Source organism: Delphinapterus leucas, chromosome 2 (assembly GCF_059928025.1).
Source record: "Delphinapterus leucas isolate spDelLeu-1000000601 "Yukka" chromosome 2, BTC_Dleu_Yukka2, whole genome shotgun sequence".
NCBI lineage: Eukaryota > Metazoa > Chordata > Mammalia > Artiodactyla > Monodontidae > Delphinapterus > Delphinapterus leucas.
Genome location: NC_143130.1, coordinates 78,498,378 through 78,514,038, shown reverse-complemented (window position 1 = coordinate 78,514,038; position 15,661 = coordinate 78,498,378). Strand labels below are relative to the sequence as shown.

Genomic DNA, 15,661 nt, shown 5'->3' with positions numbered 1-15,661 from the left:
TATATTTAAAAAGAATACTAGGGACTTCCCTGGTGGTACAGTGGTTAAGAATCAGCCTGCCAGTGCAGGGGACACAGGTTCGACCCCTGGTCTGGGAAGATCCCACATGCCGACGGGCAACTAAGCCCATGCGCCACAACTACTGAGTCTGCGCTCTAGAGCCCACAAGCCACAATTACTGAGCCCGCGTGCTGCAATTACTGAAGCCCGTGCGCCTAGAGCTCGTGCTCCGCAACAAAAGAAGCCACCTCAATGAGAAGCCCGCGCACCGCAACGAAGACCCAATGCAGCTCCCCCCAAAAATTATAATAATAATTTAAAAATTAAAAAAAGAATACTAGATGATTAAGCTGCAGTTGTCGAAGGGTTGTGGGAGGAGTGGCAAGACAGAATGAGAGAGAGAAAAAGAGAGAGAGAGACTTTGTTTGCCATCTTACTAGGGACAAGCGCTAGTAGCCTGTCTTCAGGTAGCCTGTGATGGATGTAGGACTTTACCACTGGAAAACCCAGGGTCTGTGCCAAGGGGTAAGATGGGGAGAATTCTATACAATGGAGGCCTTCTTCATGCTCCCCAAAACACAAATACAGATAGATTTCTCTCTTTTTTTAATATTAGATTTAGATGCACAACTACCTATTGACCTGTTTAATGATTGCTACTGATTTTTTTAAAATCTAAAGTATCATTACTTTAAAATTTATTTTATGCAAGTATTTGTAGCATATACCTGAATTGTTAATGCAGGAGCTTCTTAAGCTACTGCAATTAATTACAGAAAAATGTGATTAGTAATGAACCAAGTGAGAAAGAAAATAATTTTTAGTATTTTAACTTTCTGTGCTTTGTTTTGGTGTCTTCCATATCCTGCTACATCTTATGTCAAAACGAAAATTTCAGTGATAGCTATCCAAATACTTTAAAAACTCTTTTGTCAGCAAATCCTTATGTTCATCGTTGTTAATATGCAAGTGATAAACTGATATTTGAAACATTTTTTTTAATCTGGTGACTTTGTTTAAGCTGCTAGCACATTTCATCATTTGAAATGTTCATCGTTGTTAATATGCAAGTGATAAACTGATACTTGAAACATTTTTTTATCTGGTGACTTTGTTTAAGCTGCTAGCACATTTCATCATTTGAACCATAACTATTTGACAGAAAACTAGCTCTGTTTTAAAAATGCTATTTGTAATACAAATTAAAATGTAAACGCTGTAGACATTTTATGATTAGTTTTTCATAAATGGGAATAGCTTAATTTTGTAGAAAATGCATCCTGAATTTTTTTTTAACATCTTTATTGGAGTATAATTGCCTTACAATGGTGTGTTAGTTTCTGCTTTATAACAAAGTGAATCAGTTATACATATACATATGTCCCCATATCTCTGATTTTTTTTAAATTTTTATTTTATATTGGAGTATAGTTGATTTACAATGTTGTTAGTTTCAGGTATACAGCAGAGTGATTCAGTTATACATAGACATGGATCTATTCTTTTTCAAATTCTTTTCCCATTTTGGTTATTACTGCATCCTGATTTTTAAAAAATTAATTAGTTTATTTTTGGCTGTGTTGGGTCTTCGTTGCTACGTGCGCGGGCTTTCTTTAGTTGCGGTGAGCGGGGGCTACTCTTCGCTGCGGTGTGCGGGCTTCTCATTGCGGTGGCTCCTCTTGTTGCAGAACGTGAGCTCTAGGCGTGTGGGCTTCAGAAGTTGTGGCACTCGGGCTTCAGTAGTTGTGGCTCGCGGGCTCTAGAGTGCAGGCTTAGTTGTGGCGCACGGGCTTAGCTGCTCCGCGGCATGTGGGACCTTCCCGGACCAGGGCTCGAACCCGTGTCCCCTGCATTGGCACCCCTGCATTGGCAGGAGGGTTCTTAACCACTGCGCCACCGGGGAAGCCCTGCATCCTGATTTCTAATTTAACTTCCAAAACCTCTGGCAACAGTAAATTTTCTTGCTTATTCAAGACTTGACATGTCACAGTATTGGATATAGCAATATTGAAATATTTTCTCTCAGTTATAGATTTCACTCATTTCCTTGAATTAAGGGTTATGTCCAAAACAGCTATTCTATACAGATTCACAGGCCACACAGTTGATCTTTTGGAGTTTTGAAAAGAATACAGTCTGGTGTCAGACAGACTTGGGCTTAGAATTGTTTAACTCTAAAAAACTTAAGCTTTCTGAGCTTCATCTTTCTTATCTGTAACAGAAATAGTTTGTTATTAGAATTAAATGAGATGAGTGTAAAGAGCTTTGCATATAGGACATACTTAAGAAGATACGTTCTCCCAATGCTTGCTCATCCCACCCCACCGCCCAAATACCCTTTGCCCTTGCTGACAAATGGTAGCATAGCAAGATGCTGAACCGTAGATCAGTGTTTGCTGTAATCTTTACTCTCACCGAGTCCAAGCAACGGGTTACTAGATAAGAATGAACAATCCTCTGCAGCCCTTCAAATTTTTCTTCTACCAGAGGAATGGAAGATTCCCAGCACACGTTCCTTTGCTTTGAAGTCACATCAGGCACATCGTTACCCATAAAAACAGTCCAATGCTGTGTTTTAGGCAGCTGCTGCCAATAGATCAGACTTGGCACAGGATATGAAACCATTTGCCTCTCTGAGCTAAAATAAAATATTACGGAGAGATTAACAGCTAGAATTTCTCGATCTCTCCTAATTTTCCTTCCCATCAAATTGTGTTATGCAGGGATCTGGTGCCCACTGAGGATTAATTAAGCACACTGCTGAGCTGCCTATGTTATTGTATTAGCTGCTTCTAGGCTTCTTCTTAGAGAGACCAAGAGTGTGTGGAAGGTGTAGGTTGCCAGGAGAAGCTTTTGATTAGCCCAAAGAAATTGCATATCTCCTTTAATCCTTTATCATCGCTACCGAGAATGGTTACATTCACTAAATACTGATTTTCATTGTGTGCTACGCTGAGTCAGTTTTGCTTTAGGTGGTGATATACAGTATGTGTGCAGGGTCAGGGGCGGGGAGCTTTGGAGAGTAAACTTCTACAGATTGTTATTGATATGTTGTGTTACAGAAAGGAAGAGTTTGGCTTCTGCCATTGCCTGTGTAGCTGGTAGCACAGCTCAGGATACTCAGATTTCCAATCTGGCCCATAATATGGGATGCTCCAAACCTGTTATCCTAAGGATTCTGTTTTTTAGATTCTCAAGAAGAGTTTTTGACAAGGGAATTGGAAGAGATATGGTAAGTCTTCCAGCCTGGCTTTAAAAAGGAATGGATATCTTTATTGAACTGCTATCTAGACTACCGTACTGTTAGTATTTGCTCAGAGAAAAAGCTATGGTGTACCTGGGTTCCTAGAACTTTGTTGTTAGCCACACACACCCCAAACCCCAAAGCTTTGTATTACCTATCTATTGTTTGGTGACCCTAAAACTTAGTGGCTTAAACGTCAAACATCTTAGTTTCTGTGGGTCAGGAATTTGGGAGCAGCTTAGCTTGGTGCTTCTGGCTCAGGGAGTCTCATGAAGTTACAGTCAAGGTGATAGCTGGGGCTGCAGTCATCTCACGTCATTACTGGGTCTGGAAGATGTGTTTCCAAGATGGCTCACTCACATGGCTGTTGATAGGAGACTTCGGTTCCTTATTGGCTGTTGGCCAAGAGACCTCACTTCCTTGTTACGTGGGACTCAGATGTCTTCACAACAGGGTAGCTGGCTTCCCCAGAGCAAATGACCACAGAGAGAGAGCAAGTAGAAAGCCACAGTGATATTTTTCATCTAGTCACAGAAGTTATACTCTCATTCTTGCCACATTATATTCATTAGAAACAAGTCACTAAATATAGCCTATACTCAAGAGGAGTTGATTGGGTTCCAACATTTGAAGAAAGGTATAGCAAGAATTTGTGTACACATTTTAAAAACACCACAGTTAGTAACTGTCTTATCCCCTATGTCAAGACCCAGTCTCCAGACATCTTGGACTTCTGTGGCCAAAGATTCTATCAGACTGGTTTCAGTCCTTCCCAGGGCTCTCCATTACATCTGATCCATGGTTCAGCACTAAATCAACTGTGCCCTCAGGAGGCAACCAAATGCCAAAATATCTGGAAATGGCTCAGGCATTCAAGTTGCCCGTGTGAAAAATTTTCCAAGAATAATTTTTTTTTTTTTTTGGGCTGTGCCACACAGCATGTGGGATCTTAGCTCCCCGATCAGGGTTCGAACACATGCCCCCCTGCATTGGAAGCACAGAGTCTTAACCACTGGACCACAAAGGAAGTCCCAGAATAATGTTTTTGAGGTTCACAGTTTACAAATAATTATAAATCCTAGCTACTGTGCTATGTTTTCCTAAGCCATGACACCATAGGAAACAGTAAGATACAAGACTTGCAGCAGGGATATCCCTGGTGGTGCAGTGGTTAAGAATCCGCCTGCCAATGCAGGGGACATGGGTTCAATCCCTGGTCCGGGAAGATGCCACGTGCTGCGGAGCAACTAAGCCTGTGAGCCACAACTACTGAGCCCATGTGCTGCCACTACTGAAGCCCACGTGCCTAGAGCCCGCGCTCCACAACAAGAGAAACCACCACAGTGAGTAGCCTGCGCACTACAGCGAAGAGTAACCCCCCTCGCCACAACTAGAGAAAGCCTGCATGCAGCAACGAAGACCTGATACAGCAAAAAAAAAAACAAAACAGACTTCCAGCAAACAAGATTATTTGGTGCAAGGATTGAGAATACTCCCAGGTAAGTATATCTGTTACCTATTATGTAACAAACCACACCAAATCTTAGTGACTTAGACACAATATTTATTTGGTCATCACTGTACAATATGGGCAGGGCTGGGCAGGAACTGCTCATATCTCAGTGTGGTGTGATCACTGGGTTCTTCATGTGACTGTATTGAGTTGGGAGCTCTACTGAGATGGAATGCCAGTGTGGCCTCCCTTAGATATCTGATGCTTTAGCTGGGATAGCTGGGACAGCTGAAGACTCACTGGGCATCTCTCTCTTTTTTTTTTTTTTTAAATTTATTTATTTTTGGCTGTGTTGGGTTTTCGTTGCTGCGTGCAGGCTTTCTCTAGTTGTGGCGAGGGGGGCTACTCTTCACTGCGGTGCACGGGCTTCTCATTGCGGTGGCTTTCCTTGTTGCGGAGCATGGGCCCTAGGCACGCGGGCTTCAGTAGTTGTGGCACGTGGGCTCAGTAGTTGTGGCTCGCGGGCTCTAGAGCGTAGGCTCAGTAGTTGCAGCTCACGGGCTTAGTTGCTCTGCAGCATGTGGGATCTTCCCGGACCAGGGCTCGAACCTGTGTCCCCTGCACTGGCAGGCGGATTCTTAACCACGGCACCACCAGGAAAGTCCCTGGGCATCTCTCTTGATGTGGTCTCTCTAGTGAGGGAGAGCTAGACTTCTTTACATGGTGACTCAGAGCTCTAAGAAGGAAGAAACTGCCAGGCTTCCTAAGACCTAGGCCTGGAACTGGCACAGTGTCATTTCTGCCATATTCTGTGAGTCAAAGCAAGGCTAGCCCAGATTCAAGGGGAGGGGAAAAAGACTATACCTATTAATGGAAGTAGCAGCAGCAAAAAGAAAAATTGTGACCATCTTTAATTAATCACAGTAAGGTAAAACAAGCGCCATTGCTGTGTTATAATTCCTAGTACAAACTTCCTGAACACATTTTTCCCCCCAAGCCAAAGTTTAGCATATGGAGAAGTCATGTGTGCAAATGGTTTATTTTCTCAAGTGTAATCTTGAGAGGAGGAATCAGTGGTGGAGGAACTTTGACTTCCCCACACTGATGTTTGAGAAAAAGAAACTTATGTGATGGAGATATTTTTGTTCCTTTGACTGCCATATCTTTGTGTAATTTAGAAATTCTTTCTGCAGTGTTCTTTTTTTTTCTTAACTTTTTAAAAAATTTAATGTATTTTTTGGCCATGTTGGGTCTCCATTGCTGCGTGCGGGCTTTCTCTAGTTGTGGCTAGCAGGGGCTACTCTTCGTTCCAATGCGTGGGCTTCTCATTGCAGTGACTTCTCTTGTTGCGGAGCATGGGCCCTAGGCGTGCGGGCTTCAGTAGTTGTGGCTCGTGGGCTCTAGAGCTCAGGCTCAGTAGTTGTGGTACACAGGCTTAGTTGCTCCGCGGCATGTGGGATCTTCCCAGACCAGGGCTTGAACCTGTGTCCCCTGCATTCGCAGGCAGATTCTTAACCAGTGCACCACCAGGGAAGTCCTGCAGTGTCCTTGATAGATGGTTATTGTGAAAGTTAATTTAATGTGTCAATTTGTCTGCACCATTGAGTGCCCAGACGTTTGGTGAAACATTATTCTGGGTCTATTTTGGGGGGTGTTTTCTAGATGAGATCAAGATTTGAATCTGTAGTCTGTGTAAAGCAATCTCCTTAATGTAGGTGGGCCTCATCTAATCAGTTGAAGGCCTGAATAGAACGAAAAGACTCTCTTCTCCTCCTCCCACACCCCATGAGTAAGGGAGAATTTCTCCTCTTCACTGCTTTCAAGTTGGGACATTGTTTTTCTCTCTGAGTGCCTCTGCACTCAAACTGAGACGTGGGCTCTTCCTGGGTTGCTAGCCTACCAGCCTTGGACTGGAACTACACCATTGGCTCTTCTGAGTCTCCAGCTTGCAGACTGGAGATTGTAGGACTTGTTAGCTTCCATAATTGTGTGGGCCAATTCCCTATCTATCTGTCTATCTCTGAAGAACCCTGACTAATCCAATTATGCCCATGGTTATATTCTTCCAGGGATGGTGAGGTCACTACTTACTGAAGAAGTACATTTCTTTTGTAAACAGTTAAAATCATTAATTCTTAAAAATAATTCTGTTCCTTTGGTAGATGTTCCTATAAGTCATAGGGTCCTATTCTGTATTTTGGAGCAATGTAAAAATAAGTCTGGTTTCTTGCTATATGCTAGCTCTTCAGATACTATAGGACAGCCATCTTGATTTATTTGTCTCTTCTCAAAGTGGAATATCCTTAGAACCCTTTTGTTTAGACTGGATCTTAAGCCTCTTACCTATTCTTGTCACCATTTTCTGGATATTTCCAGTTTATAAACATTCCTCAAAATATGATACCTATAAGTAATCATCACTCTGGCTGTGGCCTGAGCATTAAAAAGTATGGAATTAACCTGAACTCACTCATGCTAATGAGTTAGGTCTTGGAATGGTGGTATTTTCCAAGGGTGCACAGGTTTCCTAAAGGAAAGGTGTGGAAATGGAAAGAATAAGAACAAATTGAAAAAGGAATACAAACTGAAGGGAAATGAGACACAGTCTGCACTCTACCATCTGTGTGAGAGTGGGATTGGCTGTCATGTCCCAGTAGGCCTGCACACCCCACAGGCACAGTTTAGCCCAGAATGGGGGCAGTTACTGAAAAGCCAGCTTGATACGCCAATTGGGACGTTCTCCGCATTCTGTACCTCCTCAGGATTCCACCAAAGCTCATTAGGATATGATACAAAAATTAAGAGTGTCTTACAATGTTTATCTGGTATAACAGAGAACAGGAAATGCATGAATAATCGAACAGCATAATATTAAAACTCTTGAGTCAATGGTTTATTATCCTCAACAGAACTTTTACTTTTTTACTCACTTTCTAAGGATGAGTAAATTATATTGTTATCCTTTCATGGACCTTATATTTCAAGCACCATGAGGGCAGGGACCTAGTTTTTAATGCCCTCTTGCTTATACAAGGCATTTAGTAGATTAAAAGAACAAAACAAAAAACAAAAATAACTTGAATAATCTGCAAGCTTGAGGTCCAGATTTTAGAGACTCATTTTGAGTGGAGGCTCATGAAGGTACTAGAAAGGTCTTTCTTTCTACCTCTGTGGGTCTCCCTGCTACTGAGCAGACTTACAGGCCCTAGACTGGGACATACCCATGCACCCTGCCCAGCCAGCAACAGATAACCAGGTTACCTTCATGGGCTAGATAACGGTTACATATTGGTCAAGGTGAAAGTAGTAGGTCAAGATGGATGCAAGCAAGGCAGAGAAAAAAGTCTTTCTTTTTGTCAGAAAAGTGACCTGCCCCTACCCCCAAAGAAATTAGCATTGAAAGTTACTTATTTGGGGTAACATTTGAAAGAAAATTTTAACCTAACCACTCAAAACTTTTAAGTTACCTTGCAGTTGTTTCCCCTTGTCATCCATATTTAGTCATTTATCAAGGTTCTCTCATTTCTCCAGTAATGCCTCTCATACCTGTTTCCATTTTTTTATTCTCTACACTCATCCAAGTCAGATTTTTGTTACGTCTCACCTGGGGAAACTTTTTCCATAGTCCATTCTTCGTGCTGCCTCCAGGGGTCAGCTTTCTAAAACAAAGTTCTAACCAGGTCATTATCCTTCTTAAAAACTTTCCGTGATTCCTTATTTTCTGGATCTTTTTCAGCTTTATCTTTAACATTCCTATAATCCAAATGCCTCAGACTGCTTTGTTTTTCCACAGATTTATTCTCATTGTTTCTACTTGAATGCCTTTGCCATCTCTGCTTGCCAAAATCTAACCCTTCCTTTAAAAGCTCAAATGTCCCCTTTCTAGTAAGCCTTCCTTCACCTATCCCTATTTTGAATTAATCATATTATTTGTGCTCAATATTTTATAGGTTCTGCCTCTTAAAATACTTTTGTTCCTATTTGTCTCCCCTTCCTCGTTTTGAACTTGAGGGCATGGCTTGCACTTTATCCTTCTGTCTGTTCCCTGCAGTGCCTTGCAAACACTGACATTTTAATTTTAATATGGCAAATTTATCTTCTAGGTAGTTAAGAGAGAAAAGAAATCAGGAAGAGGTAGGCAGTTAGGGTAGGGGACAGAAATGGGATAAGAGCAACTGAGGGAGAGAACATGGTAGTAATTAGGAAGATAGCTGGGTTCTGATAAAAATCAGCTGGTGAAAATCGTAATTTGTTTATTGTCTCATTCACAATTAATGATATATAAATTAAACTGGGCCCTTTATGCTTCCACTGTGATCTGGAACAACAGCTGCTGAAAGTCACCAAGAACAGAAATAGAAAAGCATTCTTCAAGGATATAGAAACCATGACCATGAGCTGAGCTTTTGGACTTTTATGATAATCTAGTACATAACCCACATAAATCCTAATAAAAATTCAACAATAAATAAGCACTTTATTTGTTCTAGGCACAGAACCAACACCCCTGCCCTCCTGTAGCTTATAATCTAGCATGTTTGATCAAATTAAGCAGCTCCCTGGGTGGAGCTTGAGATGGTCCTAGTGCCTGTTTATGGCACTTCTAGGAAAGCTGTGAGGTTTCTAGCTCTGACCTGACCCAGGACAGTTTTTGCCTCCTGAAGTTCCTGAGTTCTGCATCAACAGTGGCTATTTGACTGTGAAATTTTCCCACTGGGGGAAGGTCCTGGAAGTCTGAGGGAAAGAATCCCAGGAACAGGAGAAAAAGGTGGGTAGCTGAATAAGAAATTAGAAGTGAGGAAGGTCTGACAGCAATCAAATCTCTGGTGATTCAGAAGGATAGTCCTGACAGCCACGAGTGTAAGACTCTACCCCAGACTGAGGAATCTTGGTGTCAGAAAAGAAGAGTTCCCGTTTGGCACTCCAGGACCTAAACATTTGTGTAGGAATCTCAGAATCTGTCTCTCTGACTTTCTCAGACGTCCTTTCGTGGGGTTGGAAGACACTAGGCAACACCTACCTTGAAGTCCAATAACTCCTGCCAAACCAAGCCACTCACCTTGTCTCCAGTCATGCTGGTCGAATATTGGTCTGTGCTTTTGCTTGGGGTGCTCTCTATGCCTGCAATATTCTCCCTTCACTCCATATCTGCCCCATATGCATACCTTTTTGAAGCAGTACTTGACCAAGAAATGAGAATAAAGTGTATTGATCATGTAGAATTTTACCATAATGTAAAGGGCCATTGGCCTTCAGGAAATTTATCCTTGGTTAATTTTCTATTTGATTCCCTTTGATGACTGTTTCACACTTTTCCCACTCTTTCTGCCAAATGTAGAGAGGACAATGGTAAATACGGTGGAAAGAGCACAGGCTTTGCAATCAGACTTGAGTACCAACTCTAGCTCTGAAACCTATGAGGACTGTGATTGCAGCCAAGACATAGAACTGTTCTGAGCCTTAGTTTCTTCATCTGTTAGATTGAGATAACACATGACATGTTAATTAGACTCATTGTGGTGATCATTTTGCAATATATACAATGTTAAATAATTAGGTTGTACACCTGAAACTAATATGTATCAATTATACCTCAATTTAAAAAATGACCCCAGGGCTTCCCTGGTGGCGCAGTGGTTGAGAGTCCGCCTGCCGATGCAGGGGACGCGGGTTCGTGCCCCGGTCCGGGAAGATCCCACGTGCTGCGGAGCGGCTAGGCCCGTGAGCCATGGCTGCTGAGCCTGCGCATCCGGAGCCTGCGCACAACGGGAAAGGCCACAACGGTGAGACGCCCGCATACCGCAAAAAAAAAAAAAAAAAAAAAAGACCCAGAAAAACTGGGATAATACTATCAATAAAGATTATGAGGACTCTATGAGAAAGTTTATTTAAATTAGAATATAGGAAGAGTGATCAATAAATGCTACCTAAGACAGGAGGGAACAAGAAATAAAAATATAGAAGGACTACAATGCATTGAACAAGAGATTGAATCAAAAAGTTTATTTGTAAGGTTCTAGGTTAGTTGCAGTGAGGGATAAACCATAAGAAATAGTACTTCTATTTTAAATGAAAACATAATATGTCTAATATGGATTAAATTTCAGGTTTAACCATGTCAAATCAGTTAATAAAAGCACTTTACCATTCTTAACATTTCTGTTTACAAAGACCTGAGAGGTGGTAAGGATTGTTTTATAGTTGTAGCTTTTGATAACACCACAATATTATAACAATAAAGCAAAAATATAATTATACTCACAACCCCAGTGCACAAAACATCTATTGGGTTGGCCAAAAGGTTCGGTTTTTTCTGTAAGATGGCTGTAGTAGCACTTAGTTGTCTTTAACTTCATTCATAATAGTTTTGTTAGATTGTATGTGACATCTATCATATCCACGTGCATTTGAAAAAAGACATCAAATTTGGTGTATTTTTGTGTAGCCATTTTAATATTGAAGACGGAAGAAAAAAAGCAACATTTTCAGCATATTATGCATTATTATTTCAAGAAAGGTAAAAATGCAACCGAAATGCAAAAAAAGATTTGTGTAGTGTATGGAGAAGTGCTGTGACCGATCGAACGTGTCAAAAGTGGTTTGTGGGGCTGAGCCCGGCGCGCCGCGCTTGAGTGGCCGTTCCTCCGCCAACGGGTGGCGAGGGCACGGGGAGCGCGGACGCCGGGCGCGCCGGCCATGGCTCCCTGGGCGGGGGCCGAACTTTCGGCGCTGAATCCGCTGCGTGCTGTGTGGCTCACGCTGGCCGCGGCCTTCCTGCTGACCCTACTGCTGCAGCTCGTGCCGTCCGGCCTGCTTCCGGGCTGCGCGCTCTTCCAGGACCTGATCCGCTATGGAAAAACCAAGGAAGGGGGGCCGTCGCGACCGGCCGCCTGTCGGGCCTTTGATGTCCCCAAGAGGTATTTTTCTCACTTCTATATCATCTCAGTGCTGTGGAATGGCTTCCTGCTTTGGAGCCTTACTCAGTCTCTGTTTGTGGGAGCACCTTTTCCAAACTGGCTTCATCATTTACTCAGAATTCTTGGGGCTGCGCAATTCCGAGGGGGTGAGCTCGCGTTGTCTGCGTTCTTAGTACTAGTGTTTCTGTGGCTACACAGCCTATGAAGACTCTTCGAGTGCTTCTATGTCAGTGTCTTCTCCAATGCCATGATTCACGTCGTGCAGTACTGTTTTGGACTTGTCTACTATGTCCTTGTTGGCCTAACTGTGTTGAGCCAAGTGCCAATGGACGGCAGGAATGTCTATGTGATAGGGAAAAATCTCTTGATGCAAGCTCGGTGGTTCCATATCCTCGGAATGATGATGTTCATCTGGTCGTCTATCAGTATAAGTGTCATGTCATTCTCGGCAATCTCAGGAAAAATAAAGCAGGAGTGGTCATTCACTGTAACCACCGAATCCCTTTTGGAGGCTGGTTTGAATACGTTTCTTCCCCTAACTACTTGGCAGAGCTGATGCTCTACATTTTCATGGCTGTCACCTCTGGTTTCCACAACTTAACTTGGTGGCTCGTGGTAACATATGTCTTCTTCAACCAGGCCCTGTCTGCTTTCCTCAGCCACAAATTCTACAAAAGCAAATTCGTCTCCTACCCGAAGCACAGGAAAGCTTTCCTACCATTTCTGTTTTAAGATAATCTGTTATGAGGAATGCACACCAGGTGACAGTTCCAATTCCCAAGGACAACGAAGTCTAGAGACCAAAGTGCAATTTCTGTAGAACTGTTTAAAACTCTCTGGTCCATTTCTGTTACCAGAAGTCTTCAGTGCATGAGCAAAGCAATACCACTCAAGAAAATGAGTCTTGGGACTTCCTTGGCAGTCCAATGGTTAAGGCTCCACACTTCCACTGCAGGGGGCATGGGTTCGATCCCTGGTTGGGGAACTAAGATCTCACTTGCTGCTCAGCGTGGCAAAATAAATAAAATTTTTTTAAACAATGGAAGAAATTGAGTCTTCAGAGAAGAAATACTTCTGGCAGACCTGGGAGTGCTATGTCTGCTTTCTAAGATGCTTTATAAAAGCAACCAAATGCTAAAAAGTAGATGAGACTTTTCCAAGCTGCTTCAAAAACAGACTAATCAAGAATATACAGGGCTTCCCTGGTGGCGCAGTGGTTGAGAGTCCGCCTGCTGATGCAGGGGACATGGGTTCACGCCCCCGTCCGGGAAGATCCCACATGCCGCGGAGAGGCTGGGCCCGTGAGCCATGGCCGCTGAGCCTGCGTGTCTAGAGCCTGTGCTCCGCAGCGGGAGAGGCCACGGCAGTGAGAGGCCCGCGTACAGCAAAAAAAAAAAAGAAAAAAAAAAGAATATACAAACAGCTTCAAACGAACACACACACAGTGGAAGAGATAAGGTCATCTGTGGCTTTGTTTTTGCTACAGACAAATTAACTAGACTACACAATAAGCAATATAGCAGATGCTCAGTAACTGCTTGTTGCATATCAGTCAAAGCTGAATAGCCTTTGAAAATAACAACAATGTATAATTTCACAGCAATGGATTCTGGGAAAAGTGAGTTTATTGAAGTTAGCTTATACTTATTACCACAAAGATTTCCAGCTATGTAACCATCAATAGTCATTTCCCCCTCAAATCATAGCCTAACAAAGTTTGAAACCTCTTTTATTTAATATTTTTTTGACATCCCTTTCTAGGGAGTACCTTAAAAGTGTAAGCATCTGAAATAAAATATTTTTATATTTATGCATAAAAAAAAGTGGTTTGCGAAGTTTGGTGCTGGAGATTTCTTGCTGGATTATGCTCTTTGGTCGGGTAGACCAGTTGAAGTCAATAGCAATCAAATCGAGACATTAATTGAGAAGAATCAACGTTATACCATGTGGGAGATAGCCGACATACTCAAAATATACAAATCAAGCGTTGAAAATCATTTGCATATGTTCATTAATTTGATGTTTGGGTTAAGGGAAAAAAACGTTCTTGACCGCATTTCCACATGTGATTCTCTACTTAAATGTAATGAAAACGTTCTGTTTTTAAAACAAAATGTGACGGGTGATGAGAAGTGTATACCGTACAGGGACTTCCCTGGTGGCGCAGTGGTTAAGAATCTGCCTGCCAATGCAGGGGACACGGGTTCAGGCCCTGATCTGGGAAGATCCCACATGCTGCGGAGCAACTAAGCCCGTGAGCCACAACTACTGAGCCCGTGTGCCGCAACTACTTAAGCCCATGCACATAGAGCCTGAGCTCTGCAACAAGAGAAGCCACCGCAATGAGAAGCCTGTGCACCGCAACGAAGAGTAGCTCCCGCGCGCCGCAACTAGAGAAAGCCCACGCGCAGCAACGAAGACCCAACTTAGCCATAAATAAATAAATTAATTAATTAAAAAAAAGTGGATACCGTACAATAACGTGGAATGGAAGAGAGCATGGGCAAGTGAAATGAACCACCACCAACCACACCAAAGGCCGGTGTTCATCCAAAGAAGGTGATGGTGTGTATATGGTCAGATTGGAAGGGAGTCCTCTATCATGAGCTCCTTCCAGAAAACCAAACGATTAATTCCAACAAGTACTGCTTCCAGTTAGACCAATCGAAAGCAGCACTCGATGAAAAGCATCCAGAATTAGTCAACAGAAAACGCAGAATCTTGAATCAGGATAATGCAAGACTGCATGTTTCTTTGATGACCAGGCAAAAACTGTTAACAGATTGGCTGGGAAGTTCTGATTCATCCACTGTATTCACCAGAATTGCATCTTCGGATTTCCATTTATTTTGGTCTTTACAATATTCTCTTAATGGAAAAAATTTCAACTCCCTGGAAGACTGTAAAAGGCACCTGGAACAGTTCTTTGCTCAAAAAGATAACACGTTTTGGGAAGATGGAATTACGAAGTTGCCTGAAAAATGGCAGAAGGTAGTGGAACAAAAGGGTGAATACGTTGTTCAATAAAGTTCTAGGTGAAAATGAAAAAAGTGTCTTTTATTTTTACTTAAAAACCAGGCACTTTTTGGCCAACCCAATACTTTCCCTTCCCAATACTTCTTCACTGAATATCTAATTTTTAGTTTTAGGACAATGGATACACTAACATCTTCCCATGCCACGTAGTAGCTGCAATTATTTCTGTTTTACTAAAGAGCAGGTTTAGAAATGTTAGATCAAGGGAAGGAATTTAATTCAGATCACTTCATTTAAGGGTCATTAGTACCCCAGTAACAGAGAGAGAAACCATCTTTTAAAGAGTAGAGCAGGAGTGATGGGAAAACTTACTCAAATTGTTAGATGGAGCCTATCGTCAGAAGTCATTTCACTACCTTTACTGTGGGCCTTGGACCCTTTCCTTTCCTCTCTCCTTTCCCATTCCTCTCACTTTTTCTTTCCTCTTTTCTGGTCTTAACGTGAGCCCCTCACCCTGCTGCCCAAGGCTGGATCACACTTGTCTTTCTCATTTTAAAATCTTTTGCTCATCATAAGATAATTTATTCGACGAATATTTATTGAGCACCACTCACAACCCACACGAAACAATGTGCTAGGTGCCGGCAACACAATGGAGAGCTTACATGAATCACGAGTCACACAAATCGCATTTATCATTTTTTTCCCCCTCTCCTAGGAATCTTAGCTTCTGAATAAACACCACAATTTCCATTCCTTAAGCACACGTTTGAGTCTCAACCACCTAACACAGTGCAGCCCTAAACCAACCAGAGGCGCCTGTTCCCCAACCCAGGCAGGCCAACCCTACCTAAGCTCGAACGCGAAATTTCCGGAAGAGAAATAATGGTCAGAAATGGCATTTCCAGGGTGTTCCTTAGTACCAACTTCCGCCCACCCAGTACAAACGTAGACATCCGTAATCCGTAGACATCCGTTGACATCCTCGTCAAAATTCAGACAAGGCGTCCTACGTCTGCTTTCCCAACGAGGCATTTCATTTTTGTTTATTTTAGGGCCGAGATTTTTTAA

The 15,661-nt window shown here is 42.4% G+C and overlaps 1 pseudogene; it reads left to right on the top strand.

Moving 5' to 3' along the window:
- The first annotated feature begins 11,364 nt into the window (after positions 1-11,364).
- Positions 11,365-14,419, top strand: LOC149750181 (polyprenal reductase pseudogene; annotated as a pseudogene).
- Positions 14,420-15,661: the final 1,242 nt, after the last annotated feature.